Genomic DNA, 6000 nt, shown 5'->3' with positions numbered 1-6000 from the left:
AAATGATCCACCCGCCTCGGCCTCCCAGAGTGCTAGGATTACAGGCGTGAACCACCGCACCCGGCCCTAGTTTCTATACGTCTATGAAATGCTGCCTAAGATTATACTAACTTTCGGGGCACCATATCACAATGGACTCATACTGAGCTTTAGGATCACACCACTCTATGAAGAAACTCATCCATTTCCCTGCATTTTTGGGAGGGACAATGTGGTTCCCTCACAGTTAGGGACCACACTGAATGCAAGGTTGTATCCCTAGGGTTTAGCACAGCCTGCTGTTGAGGAATGATATAATTCTAACAACCACTAGCTACTAAGCCACCATTTACATGTATCAGGCATTGCTCTAAGTAGTTCATTAATTAACTCTTAATTTTTACAATTTTTTTCTGCTACTATTATTGCCCCCACCTCACATATGAGGAAACTAAAGCACAGATAAATTAAGTAACTTTCCCAAGGTCACACAGCTTGTTAGTGGTGGAGCCAGACTTTGGACCCCAGTAAGCTGGCTCCACAGCCATGCTCTTACCTATCTGCTGACCTTACATTGCCCTCACTTGATGAATGAATGAATGTAAGAATGAATAAGCATAGGCATTCTAGATTTCTTTTTTTTTTTTGGACAAGGTCTCACTCTGTTGCCCAGGATAGAGTGCAGTGGCATCATCATAGCTCACTGCAACCTCAAACTCCTGGGCTCCAGCGATCGTCCCACCCCAACCTCCTGAGTAGCTGGGAGTACAGGTGTGTACCACCATGCCCGGCTAATATTTCTATTTTTTGTAGAGACAGGGTCTCACTATGTTGCTCAGGCACGTCTCCAACTCCTGGCCTAAAGCCATACTCCCATCTCACCCTCCCAAAGTGCTGGGATTACGGGTGTGAGCTACCTCACTTAGCCTGGTTTTTGTTGAATGAATAATTAACCATTAATTAACCCACCTTTCATCTCCACCTTATATTATCTATAGGAATATCACAAGAGTCCTTCTCAAACTCTCCTTGAATTCAGCCAGAGTATATCTCCAAGTAATTCCCTGATCTACCAGTATAGAATTCCTGTCAGTAAAATAAAGAAGCTTGGTTAACTCCTTAGTGAACTATTCTTAGGGAACTAAGAACGATTAGCTATTTATTAACTATTCTTCATGAACTAAGATTTCTCAGACACAAACTCTACTAGGATAGGGACTTTTAAATTGTTATTTGGAGATAGGGTGTCACTACATATGCCAGGCTGGTCTTGAACTTCTGGGCTCAAGCGATCCTCCCACCTCAGCCTCCCAAGTAGCTGGGACTATAGGTGCACACCACCGTACCCAGCCAGAGATGACTTTAAGGGCCCCTTCTGTTGTTACCTGGCTCTCAGGAAAAGACCATCTCATTCAGGACTTTGGTCCTTGTGGGCATTTTTTTTCTCACAGGTCCCTTCAGCATAGCACAGAAGGAACAAAGGTTCTGGAGGTATCTTGACCTAGACTCAAGCTCTGGCTCCTCTCTAATTAATTGTACGATCTGAGGCATGTTCCTTTATCTTGCTAACCCTCAGTTCCCTCATCTGTAAAGGGAGAAGAGACAATTTCATCATCATCCATTTCCCCCAAGGTTGGGAGAGAAGAAGAAACTATAAGATTATTTTCAAAACACTGCAGGTGGACAGACACTCAATGCTGGCGACTGTCTTTATCATGTGCTCTTGCCTTCCTTGGTACTTCAACTTTTGCCTAAGCGCCTCCTGTTTCGCCTTCCTTGTTGGAATCATCTGCAACAGCATAGTCAAAAGTGCACTCTGAGAACGTGCCAACTCTTCGGAACCACTCTATATTCAAAGTCTCTTATCAAGGAACTGTATCTTCTCTCTGTCTCTTCTTTTAAGGCTAGTCAAGTGAAGCAGTGGGAGTAGAGAAGGAACAAAGAAATCTGTAACTAGTCATCAATTAGTTGTAAACACCATTGCAATCAGATTAGCCTCTCTCTTTTTTAATGGAATTTAACTTATTTTTGAAATTTTTAATTTTTATTTATTAATATTATTTGTAGTTGATAAATCAATTAATTGTATATATTTATGGGCTATCTATCTTCTTTCTTAATTTAAAAAAATCTGCCTCCTTAAAGTCTAGAGTGAAAATCTGACATCCCTGGCTATAATGTTCTTTGGGAAAATATAGTTGCCTTCTCCCAGGTTCCCATAACATCCAATTTGCAGACACTCTCGCCTTTCTTGGTCAGAATTAAATCCGCTCTCCTGGTGCTCCTATCCACTGCAACTTCCTTTACCCTCTGGAAGACGCGACAGCTCGGCAAGTCAGAAATGTGGCAGATGCTCTGCTTCCAGAAAAGCAGGGCTCTGGGGAGATGTCAGTAGTTGAAGGGCCCCATCATTCCTATTACCTGGGCTCTAAGTTAGTTTGTGACCTGAGATAAGAAGAGATCATAGCTATTCCTTCAACCTGGCAAGGGAAACTATAGCGTTTCCTCGAAATGGAATCTCCTCGTCCCTCTACTCTTTTTCTCTCACCCTGATGCCTACTGGTTTCCTGCAAAGGATACCAACTAGTCCGAGAGAAGGACTTGCTGGAGAGAAAGCTTCCAGTCAAGCTTATTCCTGCTGGGCCTGGCCTAGCCAGGCGTGGGGCCCAGCGACGTGTGTGACGCAGCTCTCGCCCTGGGCACCCACCTCTGCTGTGGGGAGGTTACAAGAAGAGAAGGGGGAGTAAACTTACAGCTGATGGAGACGGAGCACACTGTATGGGGGAAGGGCACGCTTCCAGCCCCGGCTTGGGCGAGGCGAAGGGATTACATGTAACCAAAATGTTTGTCCCCCCATAATATTCTGAAATAAAAAAAAAAAGAGAGAAGGAAATGATGTAGAATCTGACCTCTAGGACAGGACCCACGGGGATGGAGGTGAGAAGCAGACACAAAGCATGGCAGAAAGAGCTGCCCAGAAGGAAAGCAACCAGTGCCTGAGAGAAATCTGCCGGGACGACAGTGATTAGTCTCAAAGTGACTGCAGTTGGCCAGAGTTAAAAGAGGAGGGTTGGGAAGAGGGAGTTAGTCATGTCATGGAGAAGGAATAGTGGTAGGAGTGATACAACTAAGGTGGAAGGATAGCAGTTTCCAAAGAGGCTTCTCTGAGACACTGTGGAGCCTCCACTATCGGGAAGGGGACTTGAACTGCTGAAGATTCCTTCAGCCACAGGCTGTTATTTCCGCCCCAGGACTGCTGAGAACCCCTCTGCTCTCCCTTCTCTATACGCGAGGGACTCCGCTCCCCAGAGCATAGAGTCTTCTGCTTCCGCAGTCTCAGGAACCAGCACGGTGATGTGCGGTGGGTGGATCCCATCACCATGTTCTGCGGGAAGAGAATTTCCCAACAACAAAGCTACTAATGGGGTGGACACAAGACCCCAAAGTGCTGGAGGGTAGATCCTTGCATGGGTCACATTGTGACCTGTGGGTGAGCATTCAGTTCCAGCATCGCTAGTGACCGTGTGATCTTGGGAGAGTCACTTCTTCTCAGGGAAGAGATCTCCCTGAGAAGGTTCTTTTCAGTTCTAATGCTTTATGAGATCACAGGAAATGCAAGGATAGTCCCTCAAATTTCGTTTTATAAAACAGATGCAAAATAAAGCAGATGTAGAAATACCAAAACGAGAAATCTGCCTTAATTTCCCCAGGGCACCCCAAATCCCAAACCTCCTACTAGAGTTGCTCAGAAGGTGGCAAAATGACATGATCAGATTATCCCGTCTTCTCCTTCCTTGAAAGGTAGGGATGGAAATGAAAAGGCATAGAAAAGCAGGCAAGACAGGAGCCCAAGGAATTCACACATATGTGCCTAGACCCCCAAACAACTGGGAATTAAGGAGGTACTAGGCTGGCCTGGGGTTGGGTGGAGGAAATTTATCCTCTTGAGCCCCTATCCTGGAGAAGTTTATTATCTAAGGCATACCCCAGGCTGGTGACATCTTATGGGCATTCGAGGAATCCGCTACAACGAATTCTGCAACTCAGCTGCGCCTCTGTGTTCTCCCACAACCCAATATCTCTCTGATAGTGGCATCGAGGCTATGAGCGCAGGATATGGAGTGAAATTGCCTGCTTCAAATCCCACCTCTGTCATTTACTAGCTGACATCAGTAAGTGCTGGCTATTATATTATGTGCCAGCTCAGCAGTACCCTGCCTATTGGCAGTAGCCAGCCTCCGGAAGGTGTTTGTCCCTCCCCAATTCCCTACGAATATCATTAAGCAGACTTTCCTTCTCTCCCAGTTCCCATTCTGCCAAACCTATTTAAAGAGAAATACACAAGGAATACAGGAGTTACCTTGGTATTGTCACATCACTCTTCCCTTAGCCAGAAAGGAAGAGTTCCAAAACATTCCTTACTCCATGCCCTGCAGACCCGACCCCCACCCCTGACAGCTCTCCCTCCCTTAGGACGGAGGTTACACCCAGGATGAATAACTAACATCGGTATAGGACTCTGCAGTTTTCAGAGGCTTTTGCTTACATGACAAAAGCATGCATACAGTTCACGGTAAGCAGTGTTATTTCATCCTTAAAATAATCCTGTGAGCCATGGAGACTATTTCCCCCCATTTTACAAATATGCAAACTAAATGTTAGACAGGTTCACAAATTCCCATGCTCACACAGCTAGGGAGTAACTCACATCAGGACCCAAAGCTGGGCCTCCTGACACTGTTTTTCTACTATTTCACATTATTATGTCCAAGTTCACACCCTGGGAGCATCAGGAGCCTGAAGTTAATGGCCAGTTAGAAACCCCCAAAGGGAACAAAGATCCCCTCATTTTTCTCCCTGCTGGCTCAGGCAGGGTTGTCCAGGCTGAAGGACCACAGACATGAGACACCTGCAAAGCACCAGGCCTAGGAAGGGTGGAGACACCACTAAGGGGGAACCAAAGGCCCACAAGGGTGTGGAGTATCTGCCAGAGTGCTACTAGGACACAGCAAAGATCACAAGCATTCCAGACCACCAGGCAAGCCCAGAGAAGCTCCCCAAGGAAAAGCCCAGGGTCCCAGATAAACTGACCCTTTCTCACCCAGGACACCCCCTTGGCCCTCCCTCACCCTTGCTTCCACGGGAGACAGAAACGGACAAGCTGCCTTCTGACCAGGGCTGAGAGCTTGATCAGACATATACACCCATGTACGCTCAGTAGTAAGCTCAGAGCCATGGAAATCAAACCTTGGGCTCACCCAAAGGCCAAAGGAGAAGCAGCCACAGCCTGAGTCCAGGGCTCCAGCTCAGAGCCACCATCTCCTCAGACGCTGGCTGCCAGGCAGGGCTATAAAATGTGCCTCGACTTAATTTTTCCATGGACACAACCCCAGATGGGACTGCCAGGCTCCAGAGGAGCTGCGGTTTATTCCAAAGGCTCACTGCCCCTCTGTTCCGGGATCTATAGCTGGAATGTGGGGAAGGGGCGTATTTGGGGGTCAAGGCTTCCACCCCCAGGCCATTTGTCTTCCTAATATCTTTCCAAGGCCTAAAGCATAATAGAGCAAGTTTTCATTCAGGACTGATTCAGGGTTGGAATTCAGTGCAAATTGCTTACATCTGCCTGGCCACATCCCAGAGAGTCAGGTAGTTTAGAGAGAGGAGGGGCAGATGTGGTCCACTTCTGGGAGCCTGGGTAGCTGTGTGCTAAAGAATCCGATGCCATGCTGGGACCAGCCAGCCCAGTGTACAAAACTCCCCAACAGAGCTGAGAAAAAATATCAGGACAACCAGAGACAATAGGGATTCCATCCCTGGCATGACTGGTAGGACTGGGGCAGGGAAGCCACAAAGACCCCAAAAGGAGGTGGGAGATGGAGGGAGAGAAGGCTGGCCTGAAGGAGCAAGAGCAGTGGCAGACAGCGCACGCACACACACACACATACACACACACACACAATTTCCAGCTTTAGCCAACTAGGGTGTGTGCACTAACTAACCTCATACATTTGGTAACCTCTT

The sequence above is a fragment of the Propithecus coquereli genome, unplaced genomic scaffold, assembly GCF_000956105.1.
Source record: "Propithecus coquereli isolate 6110/MARCELLA unplaced genomic scaffold, Pcoq_1.0 Scaffold563, whole genome shotgun sequence".
NCBI lineage: Eukaryota > Metazoa > Chordata > Mammalia > Primates > Indriidae > Propithecus > Propithecus coquereli.
The sequence above is the reverse complement of the archived record's forward strand: the minus strand, read 5'-3'. Positions refer to the sequence as shown.